Source organism: Tamandua tetradactyla, chromosome 8 (genome assembly GCF_023851605.1).
Source record: "Tamandua tetradactyla isolate mTamTet1 chromosome 8, mTamTet1.pri, whole genome shotgun sequence".
Lineage (NCBI taxonomy): Eukaryota > Metazoa > Chordata > Mammalia > Pilosa > Myrmecophagidae > Tamandua > Tamandua tetradactyla.
In genome coordinates this window covers 98323752-98341149 of record NC_135334.1, presented here as the reverse complement: position 1 = coordinate 98341149, position 17398 = coordinate 98323752, and the positions used below count along the sequence as shown (strand labels likewise).

The window sequence follows — 17398 nt, the reverse complement described above, 5'->3', positions numbered from 1 at the left end:
TTTCTCTGTTCTTCTTTTCCCCTCCTCCCCCCCCCCCCACTCCCTCCACCACTTCTTCTTTTTTGGTCTAGGGAACTAAACGATGGAAGGATGGAGAGGTCTGTTTTCATTCTGACCATATTTACTTCCCTTTCTTCACCTTACACTTTCAGGATTCCTCTCTTCTTATGTGATTGCCATTTCTTTCTGCTTCATTTTCCTATTCTCTGAAAATGTTCCTTCGCTTTCACTATCTCCTTTCTATAGAAACAGTGATTATACTTGCCCCATGCTCAAGGATTTCTGCAACTTATCTCAAAATACTTCATAAAATTTAAAAATAAATAAAAGATATGAGTAAGAAAATATTAAAGCTTTAATAGAGTAAAAATGAAAATGTCCAGCATAGAGTATGAAAGAATGTAAGTGCTCCAAGTACCCCCTCCCCGCCACAAACACACACACATTATGACAGATACCACCAGTGGGAAAATAAGAAGGAATACCTCTTTTTGATATACAATGTAATCTGAACTGCCCTTGGCCATTTCCACCATCAGCAATTTTCTCTAGCTCATACATCTTCTGGCTTATGAATCAAGTATTTGGATGATTTTCATTTGGATGTGGATTTGTCAGATCATAGAATTTACTTTGAGGTGCTTTTTACATAAGTTTGTTTTTATTCCAATAATTTCTCATAGTTTACCTAGATTATGCACTGTTCCTTTTTTCCTCCAATATGGATTTATTTTAAATGTATTCGTTCCATTTCTCCATTATACAAATTCTGTGCTATTTTTTCTTTTTCTTATATCAATACTCTTTGTGTCCACAGATCTCTGTTTTCAATGATAATATAACTTAGGCATATCCCCCTAACTGGTGGTGGTGTTTTTCATGTGCTGAGTTAAGAACAAAAGTGAGGGAAGTTACCCAACTCCCTTCATTAATGACATATGTTGCTGCAACTCATACAGAGACTATGAAACGTTTCAAGTTTCAGGAAATATATCCAAATTTAAGACCCAAAGCTCTAAGCCAAGAAATGGAAGAGACGTTGGCAACTAATAGGAGCTATGAGTTTATAGTTTGTAAAAATTATGCATGTGTTTGAAATGAAAATTTTTCCCTTTGTTTTGAAACATTTTAAATTCCTCAATCATGAATAAATTTATTGCAGTTTATTCACACAATAAAATACCATCAAGATAGTCCTGGCTTTTAGCAAATAAGAATATTTCTATGAAATAATAGGAAATATTCTTCGAGAGGCAGAGGAAATACAAAACATACTGTAGACAAATTTTTGCTTAGCACTTACTCAGAACTCTTAAATAACCAATAATAACATCTCCCATAGTCAGCCTTAAGTATTGCACTAATTTTGAGGACAACTTTATATTCTAGACACATAGAAGAAAAGGAAATGAAACTAAGCTTTGCACTGAGAAAGAATATGATTTGTATCTTATGGTTTGGTTTAATTTTTTTGCTGAGCTTAGCAGACAAGACATTTATAAGATCTGCCAAACAAAACTGTACACTAATTTCTTTATTTATAAAAGCAGTTTGTAAATGGAGCCAAATTATAAATAATAATTATACAGATTTCATCATGAACAGGGACTTGGTAGAGTTAATAATGTCCCCTATAAAGACAAGTCCTAATCCCTGGTTTGTGGGTGTGAACTAATTTATAAATGGGATCTTCAAAGTTCCTATTAGGATGAGGCCAAACTAAAAAGGGTGAGCCTTAATCTAATATGACTGGAGTCCTTATAATCAAAGGAAATTTGGACCTGAAAAAAGAAGCCACCGGAGACCAAGGAAACAGATCCCTGTGTCACAGAGGTAGGGACTGATTGTCAACAAGCCACCAGCAAAACGTTACATACTCCAGAGAAAGCATAGCCTGCTGATACCATGCTTTGGGGCTTCTAGCTTCCCAAACTGTGAGACAATAAACTCCTGTTGTTAAAACCAACCAATCTGTGATATTTTGTTACAGCAGCCGTGGCAAACTTAGAGACACTCATTTTTACTAAAAGAAATATAAAATTTCCAAAACAAGGAGTTTATGATTTCAACAAAATGCAGTGATTTTTTTTGTTTGTTTTCCCAAGTAATTAGAGTCAATTTCAGAATCAGTAAAGGAGCAGAGAAGACTTGTAATTTTTTTGAAATGCTTTGTTTCCCATAGAACAAACTTACCTCACGTGTTTCCTCTATCTTTAGTATCTAAACAGGGTACTGTAGTGCATACAAAGGTGAATTAGTCAAAAAATATTTTCTTTGAGTAATTTCCATTTGTGAAGGAAAATTACCTCCGTTTTTCCAACAACTATTCAAACACAGAATGATATAAGGGCTAACTGTAGATACAAGCAAAGTTTCATGGGAGGGCAAAGAGAAGTGAGATCAGTGTATCTCCAGGGAGTAGAATAGACAAACATGCCATGATGTTCCTTACAGGTTAAGGTGCAAAAATTGAGCTCAGGTATGAAAGTGTACAAAATCTTCATGGAATGGCAGGCAGTCTGGACAGCCTGGGGGCTCAGTTGATGAAAAGTAACAGTGGGGGATGAAGCTCTGATCAGGTTGTAGATGGTCTTGAATAATATTTTGATAGCAGAACTAAAGTTTCAACTCAATTAATTTGTAACAATTTTGGTGACTTCATATTTAATCATTATATTCCTACATATGTTTTTCTTCTGATGAAAGATTCCACTTTCTAACTATGAGAAGCAGTATATAGCTCTAGTAACCATAATTCTTTATGTCCTAACTTTTGGTTTCATAATAAATCTTCAGGGAGACATTTTGCATTAGAAAGGAATATACCCTTTAACAGAAAAATAAAGAGGTAACTTTTATATTATTTATCAATTATCATCAGCTCTACAAGTTCTCACAAGCCATTCTACATATACTTATAAAAAATAATATAAACAATTTAAATGACAGAGGTTTATATATAATTATATAATATAATCAGACCATGTTTTAATTTCCTGGCTGCTGAAAGCATATACCATGAAATGGGTTGGCTTAACAATGGAAATTTATTAGCATACAGTTTTGAGGCTGAGAAAAATGTCCAAATCAAGGCATCATCACAATGCTTTCTCCCCAAAGATTGGCTGCCGGTGATCCTTGACTCCTTTAACACTTAGCAAGACACGTGGTGGCACTTGCTGATCTTTCTCTTCTATTCTGGATTCTGTTGCTTACAGCTCTTACTTCTTTGGTGCTCTATCTCTTTTTCTTACTTCCTCTCACTCTCATTCTTACCTTCTCTATTTGCTGCATTTATAAAGGACTCTAGTAAGAGGATTAAGACCAGTCATGAATAAGATGGACCAAACCTTAACAGAAGTAACCTCCTCAGAAGGTTCTACTTACAATGTGTTCACACCCATAGAAATGCACTAACTTTTAGTACATGCTTTTCTGGGTACAATAAAACCATGGTTTTTCATCTGGTCTAGAATTAAATAGTCCTCCACCCAGATATCACCTAAAGTTCTAGTTAATATCGCTGTATAAAAAATCACCCCAGATTTAGACTGGGTTTGGCTTGGGCGGATTCTATTTTATCCGTTATATCCGTAGAACCTGGCATGATGTATTGTTTGGGTTCAAAAAGTATTAGTTGAAAGAATGAACTATTTCCCAAATGCATCTTGCTCATATTATTTTCATTTTGCTAGTTTTCATAGCTAGAATATCCTCTCCATTCCTCTCTTTCTACCAATTCATATAATTAGAGAATCTAATTCCTTAATTAGAGAAAGAAGAAAGAAAGACACAGATGATAAACCTGGCACTGTGCTCGGTGCCTTACAAAAATGATTTCATTGCATCTTTAAAACAACTTCATGATAAGTATTATTACTGCATCTTTATGGGTGAAGGAACTAACTCAGGAGAGTTAAATAGTTTGCCTGAGGTAAGGTTAAAAGCAACACTGAAATTATACACAGGTCTGACTTACTCCAAAATATCTTCAAGCTCAACAAACACTGAACACCAGCTATGTGTCAGTGAATATGCCGGGAACCAAAGGTTCACAGGCTTAGCCCCTTGCTCTTCAGGAAGTCAAAGTTTAATGAAAAAAAAAGTCTCACAGTCTAAGAAAGTTCACAGTCTTTCCACTTAATTATCTTGAATTCCTACATTTTGTAAGGAATTTAGTAAGTATTGTGGAGATTAAAACTAATATGAATACTCCACACATTCAGAGGCCTTAAATTGGAGCTTAGATGCACACATCCACTTGAAAAGGTAATTGACCTGTGTGTTCTAGTCCTTTTGTGGGGACAAGATACCCTGCCCAATCAATCTGGGTTATTGAATCCTTGTGGCAACAGATTAACAATTCAACCACAAGTGTTATAGGAATAAGCAAGTGAAACAGAACACTTCCAGCTGGAGTCGTCAGGGAAGACATATAGAAGATGTGAGATTTGATTTGGGCTTTGTAGCATAAAAGGAAGTGTTTCATCTGAAGCAGAAGGAAAGACAGTGCTTCCAGGTGCAAGGAACATTAGGCATAAGTGGGTTGAGGAAAAAAAGAACAAGACTGTTATGAGATAGAAAAGAGACTAGTTTAATCTAATTTAGAGGTGTGGTGAGTAATTTTTAGAAACTGCATATGCTTTTGACTGCTCCAGGCTCCTATACTAAACAAAAAATGTTACATTCGCTTCTTTGAGTTGTTACATATATGAGAATATTTGAATTCTGCAAATCTGGTATTATCCTTTCCAGATACAGAAGCAAATGAGTAAACATAAAGAGAGAAAGGGAGGGAGGGAGGGAGGGAAGAAGGGAGGGATGGAGGGAAAAAGGCTTAGAATGCAAGCTGGGCAGTTAGCAGATACTCCCAAGGATTTACCATGGAAGGTGTATGAGGTGGGTGTTGGTTTCCTGGATTACCTAATAAAAGAGATGCCAGATAAATACAATTAAACATAGTTAGCCAAATGTCTTATGACTATGTTTCCAAAACACACCTGCTTTCTCAAAATAGATTTTTTTGTTGGCAATTTCAGTTGCAGATTTCCTCTAATGCTGTGCCAAAAGTTCTTCCAACTTCCTATCATCTGGGTATCAGACTGATATTCACAGTGAGTGTTCCTCAATCATGTATTAATGAGATTACAGACTGCAAGAAGCAGAGAGATTTGAAGTTGATATACTTGTACTGCTGGAACTCGAGTGTTAGTGTACTCCAGGTTTTAAGAAGTAGAGAAGCATGAGGGAAAATTTGGCACCTAGTATAAGCAATAAAAGATAAACTGATCCTAAAATGCCCTGTGGAGACATTCAGTCATCCTATTAAAATTAAATTAAACCTTTTTTTTTCTTTTTTACAGTAATCTGTAAACAAACTGAGTAAAGGCATATACATCCTTTGATATATCAAAGAGCTAAAGGAGAACTGAGTTTTCAGTTGACTCATTTGCCATTATTATTTGCCAGAATTGCAGATATTATCTGATATTCTCCAGATCTGACAGAGGATATGACCACCAAATTGTTTTTTTTTTTCACTAAATGAATAAAATAAAATACACATTGTTTTTTGAAAACTAAGAACAGAAAACTTTGGTGGAACTAGCAAAAGTTAAGAATATTGTACTTTAAAATTTACAATTTTGGGCTATCAAAACTTTTATTTAAAAAATTTAACATTCTTTATATGCTTAAAATGACATCATCAATTTCAATCCCTAACTTTGTAACATTTTAATAATGTTATTATTTAGGGAAGTATATGCTCTGTAAATTTTCTCAATGTGGTATAATTTTTTAAAAGCTTGCCTTTATTTTTTTAATTTTAATTTTTATTGCAAAATATAACATCTATACAAAAAAGCAATAAATTTCAAAGCATACCACAATTAGTTATAGAACAGATTTCAGGGATGGTATGGATTACAGTTTCATAGTTTTAGGTTTTTCCTTCTGGCTGCTCCAAGACACTGGAGACTAAAAGAAATATCAATATAATGATTCAACACTCATACTCATTTGTTAAGTCTTACCTACTCTGTTTTGTTTCGTTTTTTGTTTTTTTGCATAGGCAGGCTCCCGGAAACTATCTACTTTGATTTAACTCCACCATCTTCTTTTATCTTTCCCCCAGTCTTTAGAGGTATTTGGGTTATGCTCATTCTAACTTTTTCATGTTGGTGTTGATAATATGGGATGGGGGATGGAACTGGTTGATGTTCTGGAGAAACTGGTCCCTTTTGGTTTCAGGACTTCTCTGGCCTAGGAACCTATCTGAGGTTGTAGGTTTCTGGAAAGTAATTATAGTGCATGGAACCTTTGTTGAATCTTGGATAAAGCCCTCTGTGTTCTTTAGGGTTGGCAGGAATGGTTTTGATTGGGATTTGGCAATAGCCTCTTGACTCTATTTGAAGTCTCTAAGCCACAGATACCTCATTTGTTGCAATTCTTTTCCCTCTCTTGGTCAGGAAGGCACTGTCGATCCCAGGGTGCTAGGGCCAGGCTCATCCCTGGGAGTCATTTCCCATGTTGCCAGGGAGACTTTCACCCCTGGGTGTCATGTCCCACATATGGCGGAGGGTAACTATTTTACTTGCAGAGTTGGGCTTAGAGAGAGAAGCCACATCTGAGCAACAAAAGCGGGCCTTTGGAATAGAAGAGAGCCTTTGGCATTAATTCTTAGGCATAACTATAGGTAGCCTTAACTTTTCTGCTTCATAAATAAGCTTCACAAGAGCAAACCTCAAGATTAAGGGCTTGGCCTATTGATTTGGGAGTTCCTAAAGTTTGAGACTATCAGGGGTTTCCCCAGCGGTAAACATTAATAGTTCCATATTTTTTCTACCATCTCTCAAAGGACTTTGCTAATATCTTTTAATTATCTGCTCAACATATTCTGGGATATATCCAGGCATTACATTAGGCTATAAAGAATTACAAGTCCTCATTCCCTTTCTGGCCTCCCTGTGTTTGGGTTGTTTAAATGATCTATCCTGACTGGTTGCATTAGATTATGTGCTACAGAAAATTTAGGTTTTCAACATAATAATCCTCTCTTCCTTTGGTCTCATAGCATAGATGAAGTTATAAAATGCAGACAATGTCCTCCTTACCCCTGTATTCTTTTTTACCTTGGTCCCGACCCAATCAACTTTGTTCTTATCTCTAATTGAAGCCTGATCCCTTTTTCAGTTTCTTTAACCGTTATTGTATGTGGTTTGCCTTTATTTTTATCACTACTTTTCTCCTACCCTGTTAGTCCTCAGTAATCTTATCTACTGGACTCTTGGCATTATCTGACATACAGAACTGGTCATGGAATATTGAAAAATCTCCAAATGGATCCAGGAGCTACCCAAATCCTGTGACAGTGAGGGTGTTTGGATGCATACAGCTCTATGTCCAAAATCAATAAAACAAATGAATACCAAAGTTACATCAACTAGAGAAAGATTAAGGCATAACATATTCTAAGATAATAAATGGTAGTTTTTACCCACTAGACCAGTTTAAATAAGGATACATAAGCTGTTAGAAAATTGTATCAATATTAACATAATCAAAAGAATAAAGGAGAAAAAACTATTAGAAAGGTCACTCAACTTCAAACACCTGTTTCTCCTCTTAAATGGGGTGTTTTCCTCAAATACGTTGGGATATTCCCTTTAAAGCCTCCCTTTATATTTAAAATTTGGTAACTAACTGATAAAAACATTACCAGAAAGAATTTTTACATTCCCATAAACTGTCTCAGTGATATTGTGAATTTTGTTTTAACACTTATTTGACTTATTTTAGCTAGTTTATTTTGAAATGTTAGGAATCTTTGGGAAAACACTCCTTGACAGTAATGATATTAACAGACTAGTAGAGTCTAAGAACTAAGATTAGTTCTGGAAGTTATTAACAAGAAAGTTTCTTGATACATTTTACACCATATTTGCTACTGAGTGAGAGAGTATTAATAAAGAAAAATTAGATTCAGCTTTATATTTTTAAGGAAAATTTTAAATGAGCTTAGATGTCTATATACACGTATTATATATGCACTTTTTTTTTTTTTTTTTGCTTTCCATTTCCTTGCCTTTATGTCTTTTATACTAAATTCTCCTAGGACATTTCAAGTTATATGTCTGGAAGCCTCAGCCATACAGAAAAAAAAGAAGGCTGGGAAATAATGAAAAAAATGTGCTGAAAGAATCCACATAAAAGTTCTAAAGACTTGAAAATGGGAACAACAGACACTTAAGGAGTTATTGAACCAGAAAAAAAGTTCTTCCTGGCAGGTACTCATATAGTAATATACTGATAACTGTGGGTTAAAAAAAATAAAGATATCCAGACACTATTACGGACCTCTCCTACACGAAATCCAAGTTCCAATTCAAAGGTAAAGAGGGAGCCTGATTCATATTTTCTTCTCTCTGGTTTGTACATTAGAAAAATACCATCAGTTGTAAAAGAAAAATAAAATCTTAAAAATAAATTCAGTTCAATTATTTAGCTAAATTATCTTCTTAGGAATTTCCTCCCATTTACTTACAATACAAATACATGCAACTGCACCAAAGATATGTGTATAATATTAAGACAATATTAAGGTTTATTGATATCGAGTTTCAAGATAAAATATGTTAATATAAAATTTCACAGTTCTTCCTTTTTATATATAGATTTTTTCAAAACAGATGAGCATGCATTGGGAAATATTAACATGATGAACATCAGAGGAGCCTCTTCCATGGAATTAATTCAAATATTTAAGAAGGATTCTGGAAACAGAAATTCAAGGCTGTAAAATGAAAAAAGTATCAAGTTGGAAGATGGCGGCTTAGTAAGACGCGCGGATCTTAGTTTCTTCTCCAGGACACCTACTAGGGGAGTAGAAACGATACAGAAAGCGCCCAAAGCCACAACAGAGATAAAAAAGACAGCGTACCCCATCCTGGAACGGCTGGCTGGCTGAGAGAAGCAGCTCGGGTGAGATCGCCGAGGCGCGCGGGCCTTACCGGGCGGGGTGGCAAGCGGCCGGAGTTACTCCCTTCCCCCTTCCCGGGCCGGCTGGGAGAATTGGAGAGACGGTCCCCTGAAACAAAGACGGCTGGCGCCCACACCACGCGCAGCCCCCGGACCAACTGAGAGAATTGGATCGGAAACCCCCAGGCCGCGGAGAACGGTGACGGGTGGGGGAGGCCCCTTCCAAACCCGTGACTCCCGGGGAACGTGCACTCTTTCAGGCGGGCCACTGCCGCTGGCGCCCTCCCGCCACGCTTGTTGCCCAGGGCCGACTAGGAAATTCGGACGGGCTCTTTCCCTGGCTGCGGCGACCAGCAACCCTCCCTGCGTTCGGACCCCGGGCCGGCTCAAGCCGTTTCGGCTAGCGAACCCCCAGGACGGCGAGAGTTTTCCAAAGTTTAAGGTCCCACAGCACCTTTTACTGGTGGGACCCGCAGACAAACGGGTGCCACGAGCGCCACCTACTGGGCAGGATAAGAAAAACAGAACCCAGAGATTTCACAGAAAAATATTACAACCTTGCTGGGTCCAACACCAAGAGAAATCTGAATAAATGCCCAGACGCCAGCAGCAGAAGATAACTGTCCACGCTCAAAAGATTGAGAATATGGCTCAGTCAAAGGAACAAACCAATAGCTCAAATGAGACACAAGAGCTGAGACAACTAATGCTGAATATACGAACAGAAATGGAAAACCTCTTCAAAAATGAAATCGATAAATTGAGGGAGGACATGAAGAGAACATGGGCTGAACATAAAGAAGAAATAGAAAAACTGAAAAAACAAATTGCAGAACTTATGGAAGTGAAGGATAAAGTAGCAAACATAGAAAAAATAATGGATAGCTACAATGATAGATTTAAAGAGACAGAAGATAGAATTAGTGATTTGGAGGATGGAACATCTGAATTCCAAAAAGAAACAGAAACTATAGGGAAAAGAATGGAAAAATTTGAACAGGGTATCAGGGAACTCAAGGACAATATGAACCGCACAAATATACGTGTTGTGGGTATCCCAGAAGGAGAAGAGAAGGGAAAAGGAGGAGAAAAACTAATGGAAGAAATTATCACTGAAAATTTCCCAACTCTTATGAAAGACCTAAAATTACAGATCCAAGAAGTGCAGCGCACCCCAAAGAGATTAGACCCAAATAGGCGTTCTCCAAGACACTTACTAGTTAGAATGTCAGAGGTCAAAGAGAAAGAGAAGATCTTGAAAGCAGCAAGAGAAAAACAATCCATTACATACAAGGGAAACCCAATAAGACTTTGTATAGATTTCTCAGCAGAAACCATGGAAGCTAGAAGACAGTGGGATGATATATTTAAAATACTAAAAGAGAAAAACTGCCAACCAAGACTCCTATATCCAGCAAAATTATCCTTCAAAAATGAGGGAGAAATTAAAACATTCTCAGACAAAAAGTCACTGAAAGAATTTGTGACCAAGAGACCAGCTCTGCAAGAAATACTAAAGGGAGCACTAGAGTCAGATACAAAAAGACAGAAGAGAGAGATATGGAAAAGAGTGTAGAAAGAAGGAAAATCAGATATGATATATATAATACAAAAGGCAAAATGTTAGAGGAAAATATTATCCAAACAGTAATAACACTAAATGTCAATGGACTGAATTCCCCAATCAAAAGACATAGATTGGCAGAATGGATTAAAAAACAGGATCCTTCGATATGCTGTCTACAGGAAACACATCTTAGACCCAAAGATAAACATAGGTTGAAAGTGAAAGGTTGGGAAAAGATATTTCATGCAAATAACAACCAGAAAAGAGCAGGAGTGGCTATACTAATATCCAACAAATTAGACTTCAAATGTAAAACAGTTAAAAGAGACAAAGAAGGACACTATATACTAATAAAAGGAACAATTAAACAAGAAGACATAACAATCATAAATATTTACGCACCGAATCAGAATGCCCCAAAATACGTGAGGAATATACTGCAAACACTGAAAAGGGAAATAGACTCATATACCATAATAGTTGGAGACTTCAACTCACCACTCTCATCAAGGGACAGAATATCTAGACAGAGGATCAACAAAGAAATAGAGAATCTGAATATTACTATAAATGAACTAGACTTAATAGACATTTATAGGACATTACATCCCACAACAGCAGGATACACCTTTTTCTCAAGTGCTCATGGATCATTCTCAAAGATAGACCATATGCTGGGTCACAAAGCAAGCCTTAACAAATTTAAAAAGATTGAAATCTTACACAACACTTTCTCGGACCATAAAGGAATGATGTTGGAAATCAATAATAGGCAGAGTGCCAGAAAATTCACAAATACGTGGAGGCTCAACAACACACTCCTAAACAACGACTGGGTCAAAGAAGAAATTGCAAGAGAAATTAGCAAATACCTCGAGGCGAATGAAAATGAAAACACAACATATCAAAACGTATGGGACGCAGTAAAGGCAGTGCTAAGAGGGAAATTTATTGCTCTAAATGCCTATATCAGAAAAGAAGAAAAGGCAAAAATTCAGGAATTAACTATCCATTTGGAAGAACTGGAGAAAGAACAGCAAGCTAACCCCAAAGCAAGCAAAAGGAGAGAAATAACAAAGATTAGAGCACAAATAAATGAAATTGAAAACATGAAAACAATAGAGAAAATCAATAAAGCCAGAAGTTGGTTCTATGAGAAAATCAATAAGATTGATGGGCCCTTAGCAAGATTGACAAAAAGAAGAAGAGAGAGGATGCAAATAAATAAGATCAGAAATGGAAGAGGAGACATAACTACTGACCTCACAGAAATAAAGGAGGTAATAACAGGATACTATGAACAACTTTACGCTAATGAATACAACAATTTAGAGGAAATGGACGGGTTCCTGGAAAGACATGAACAACCAACTTTGACTCAAGAAGACATAGATGACCTCAACAAACCAATCACAAGTAAAGAAATTGAATTAGTCATTCAAAAGCTTCCTAAAAAGAAAAGTCCAGGACCAGATGGCTTCACATGTGAATTCTACCAAACGTTCCAGAAAGAATTAGTACCAATTCTCTTCAAACTCTTCAAAAAAATCGAAGTGGAGGGAAAACTACCTAATTCATTCTATGAAGCCAACATCACCCTCATACCAAAACCAGGCAAAGATATTACAAAAAAAGAAAACTACAGACCAATCTCTCTAATGAATACAGATGCAAAAATCCTCAATAAAATTCTAGCAAATCGTATCCAACAGCACGTTAAAAGAATTATACATCATGACCAAGTAGGATTCATCCCAGGTATGCAAGGATGGTTCAACATAAGAAAATCAATTAATGTAATACACCATATCAACAAATCAAAGCAGAAAAATCACATGATCATCTCAATTGATGCAGAGAAGGCATTCGACAAGATTCAACATCCTTTCCTGTTGAAAACACTTCAAAAGATAGGAATACAAGGGAACTTCCTTAAAATGATAGAGGGAATATATGAAAAACCCACAGCTAATATCATCCTCAATGGGGAAAAATTGAAAACTTTCCCCCTAAGATCAGGAACAAGACAAGGATGTCCACTATCACCACTATTATTCAACATTGTGTTGGAGGTTCTAGCCAGAGCAATTAGACAAGAAAAAGAAATACAAGGCATCAAAATTGGAAAGGAAGAAGTAAAACTATCACTGTTTGCAGACGATATGATACTATACGTCGAAAACCCGGAAAAATCCACAACAAAACTACTAGAGCTAATAAATGAGTACAGCAAAGTAGCAGGTTACAAGATCAACATTCAAAAATCTGTAGCATTTCTATACACTAGTAATGAACAAGCTGAGGGGGAAATCAAGAAACGAATCCCATTTACAATTGCAACTAAAAGAATAAAATACCTAGGAATAAATTTAACTAAAGAGACAAAAAACCTATATAAAGAAAACTACAAAAAACTGCTAAAAGAAATCACAGAAGACCTAAATAGATGGAAGGGCATACCGTGTTCATGGATTGGAAGACTAAATATAGTTAAGATGTCAATCCTACCTAAATTGATTTACAGATTCAATGCAATACCAATCAAAATCCCAACAACTTATTTTTCAGAAATAGAAAAACCAATAAGCAAATTTATCTGGAAGGGCAGGGTGCCCCGAATTGCTAAAAACATCTTGAGGAAAAAAAACGAAGCTGGAGGTCTCGCGCTGCCTGACTTTAAGGCATATTATGAAGCCACAGTGGTCAAAACAGCATGGTATTGGCATAAAGATAGATATATCGACCAATGGAATCGAATAGAGTGCTCAGATATAGACCTTCTCATCTATGGACATTTGATCTTTGATAAGGCAGTCAAGCCAACTCACCTGGGACAGAGCAGTCTCTTCAATAAATGGTGCCTAGAGAACTGGATATCCATATGCAAAAGAATGAAAGAAGACCCATCTCTCACACCCTATACAAAAGTTAACTCAAAATGGATCAAAGATCTAAACATTAGGTCTAAGACCATAAAACAGTTAGAGGAAAATGTAGGGAGATATCTTATGGATCTTACAACTGGAGGCGGTTTTATGGACCTTAAACCTAAAGCAAGAGCACTGAAGAAGGAAATAAATAAATGGGAACTCCTCAAAATTAAACACTTTTGTGCATCAAAGAACTTCATCAAGAAAGTAGAAAGACAGCCTTCACAATGGGAGACAATATTTGGAAATGATATATCAGATAAAGGTCTAGTATCCAGAATTTATAAAGAGATTGTTCATCTCAACAACAAAAAGACAGCCAACCCAATTACAAAATGGGAAAAAGACTTGAACAGACACCTCTCAGGAGAGGAAATACGGATGGCCAAGAGGCACATGAAGAGATGCTCAATGTCCCTGGCCATTAGAGAAATGCAAATCAAAACCACAATGAGATATCATCTCACACCCACCAGAATGGCCATTATCAACAAAACAGAAAATGACAAGTGCTGGAGAGGATGCGGAGAAAGATGCACACTTATCCACTGTTGGTGGGAATGTCAAATGGTGCAACCACTGTGGAAGGCAGTTTGGCGGTTCCTCAAAAAGCTGAATATAGAATTGCCATACGACCCAGCAATACCATTGCTAGGTATCTACTCAAAGGACTTAAGGGCAAAGACACAAACGGACATTTGCACACCAATGTTTATAGCAGCATTATTTACAATTGCAAAGAGATGGAAACAGCCAAAATCTCCATCAACAGAAGAGTGGCTAAACAAACTGTGGTATATACATACGATGGAATATTATGCAGCTTTAAGACAAGATAAACTTATGAACCATGTAATAACATGGATGGACCTAGAGAATATTATGCTGAGTGAATCCAGCCAAAAACTAAAGGACAAATACTGTATGGTCCCACTGATGTGAACGGACATTCGAGAATAAACTTGAACTATGTCATTGGTAACAGAGTTCAGCAGGAGTTAGAAACAGGGTAAGACAATGGGTAATTGAAGCTGAAGGGATACAGACTGTGCAACAGGACTAGATACAAAAGCTCAAAAATGGACAGCACAATAATACCTAATTGTAAAGTAATCATGTTAAAACACTGAATGAAGCTGCATCTGAGCTATAGGTTTTTGTTTTGTTTTGTGTTGTTTTGTTTTGATTTTACTATTATTACTTTTATTTTTTTTCTCTATATTAACATTCTATATCTTTTTCGGTTATGTTGCTAGTTCTTCTAAACCAATGCAAATGTACTAAGAAATGATGATCATGCATCTATGTGATGATGTTAAGAATTAATGATTGCATGTGTAGAATGGTATGATCTCTAAATGTTGGGTTAATTTCTTTTTTTCCGTTAATTAAAAAAAAAAAAAAAAGAGAAGGGATAATTGGAGATGAAGGGATACAGACTGTACAACGGGACTGGATATAAAAACTCAGAAATGGACAGCACAATACTACCCAATTGTAATGCAATTATGTTAAAACACTGAATGAAGCTGCATGTGAGGTATAGGTTTTTTGTTTTTGTTTTTTTTGTTTTTTTTCTTTCTATTATTGTTTTAATTCTTATTCTGTTGTCTTTTTATTTCTTTTTCTAAATCGATGCAAATGTACTAAGAAACGATGAATATGCAACTATGTGATGTTATTAAGAATTACTGATTGTACATGTAGATTGGAATGATTTCTAATTGTTTTGTTAATTCTTTTTTTAATTAATAAAAAAAAAAAGTATCAAGTTAAAAACTCAGATTATGGGGGATTACTTAAAGTAAGGGAGAAATTCTGTTTAAATTCTTTCTTTTGCATAATTTAGTCGATGCTTTAAATAAACTACCTCTCTTATGCAATCTAGATATCTTCCAGAGATAACATATGTGGCAACCCAGGGATCAGGGATGCCCTCCCTTAGGGAAAAGAATGAATGAAGCCTTAAGCACAGAAATTAAAGGTCTCCTCCCCTAATCACTGTTGGTGACCAACTCTGGGGAGACTCTGCTGAAACAAATCTCCCGAAGGTCTGCTGAAACCCTGTTATAACCGGCTGGAACAACATAGTATTCATGAATTATGTATTCTATTATCTAATAGTCTAATCCAAGGGTTTTGTCTCAGTTTTGCTGAACTGTTCGGACAAATACTACCCAATGGTTGGTTTAAACAATGGGAATTTATTGGCCCATCATTTTGGAGGGAAGAAAGTTTGCCTTCTCCCAGTGTTGGCAGCATTCTGGCAATCCCTGGATAGCTTTCCCATCACCTGGCGATGTCCCCTCCTCCTTTCTCTTCCAGGTGTCAGTCTGGCTTCCGGCCCCTCCCTGTGGCTTTCTCTCACTCTGGCTTTGGTTTTCTTTGTCGTTTTGAAGGGTCCAGGAATCCAGACTAAGACCCCCTCATTCAACTAAGCCACACCTTAATTAAAACAAACAAAGAAACATCATCAGGAGAACCTATTCACAATGGAGTTACACCCACTGGAATGTAACTAAGATTAAGAACATGTCAATATTGGTGTACATAATTCAATCCACTATAGGATCACACAGAATGTGAGGGTGACAGTAGTATTCTGGGATTTAAAAACAAGTTTATAAGACTTTCTGCTGAACCAGTGTTCTGCTGTGTGTTTTTATTTTTTCTCTTGCCCAATTTCTGACATCAATTCAAATCAACACTAATCCAAATTCTAATCCAAAGGTAAAGAGATTTCACCTAACCACTTAAACTAGGAAATGCACAGTAATCTTTGGCTCCTCCTTCTCCTTTATTTCCAACATCCAATAGATTATCAAGATCTAATGACTCAGAAAATTTCCAAATCTGACCACCATTCTCTCACGACCCTAAATGTTTCCACTCTCACTTCCTTGACTCATTTTCTGACCTGGACTATGACCATATCTTTCCAGTGGTTCGCCACTAGATTGTCCCAGCTGGCTACAATTAATTCTCTAAATTGCTTAACAACACAGAGATTGTCATTCTCACACTCAAATAGTGTCAATAGTTTCTCTGTGCCAATTGAAAGCAGCTTCAATTCCTTAGCACAGAATTCTTCACAATCTGGAACCAACTTATTCTTCCAGTTCCATTTACAAACACTTATACCATTTCCTCCACCAGTCAGGAGACTTTTAGAATTAAGGATTTCACAGACTAATAAAACATTATATATATTAAGTAAGTGTCTAAAGTAATGTTCTAAATGCTTTAATTTTTCTAAATTAAGAAAACACAAAATTACCATTTAACATCACCCTTATCTCGTAAGGGATGTTTCTTTCCATCGCTGAATGAAACACATCTATGGAAACACTTCACATTACTCTGCCAGGTATTTTTAATTTATCATTGTAACAATGATGACTTTGTCATAGATTGGCAGCCGTGTATGACCATGACAGGTATTTGGAAATCACTGTACTTTAGACTACTTGCCATTCCCTGAACACACAGTGATTGATAATATTATGACTCAGAGCTTTATGTTAATTATAAGCAAGACTGAAAACTCAGACCAACTGTGTCAATCAAGGTCCTGGCAGGGAACAGACACACTTAGCAGGGATTCTGAAGATAATTTAATAGAGCAATATTTATAAAAGCGTGGGCAGGGTTAAGGAAATCAATAAGGTATGTTAGAGAATTCAGAGATTAACAACTGTAGAAAGCCCTCAGAGCAACAGGGAGGCATGGGCGTTACTGGAGCCCCACAGCGACCTTATAGAACTGTGTCATAGGCAAGGAAATAGGATTCTGGTACCTAAGTAGAAGCACTATCTGTTAATGCTCCTCATCGGTCAAACTCAGCAGCAAACAAGAGGGCAGGAAACTAGGTTGAGGCTGTCAAGAAGGATCCGGTCACTCTCCTCCAGGGAGCAGGAAAATG

General features: G+C 36.5%; 1 long non-coding RNA gene across 1 annotated transcript; it reads right to left on the bottom strand.

Moving 5' to 3' along the window:
• Positions 1-8620: 8620 nt before the first annotated feature.
• On the bottom strand, positions 8621-17398 carry LOC143644786 (uncharacterized). Its single transcript, XR_013156871.1, has 3 exons — positions 17273-17398; positions 15770-15921; positions 8621-8794 (listed from the first exon to the last, which is right to left on the bottom strand). It is a non-coding gene; the product is annotated as an uncharacterized LOC143644786 (long non-coding RNA).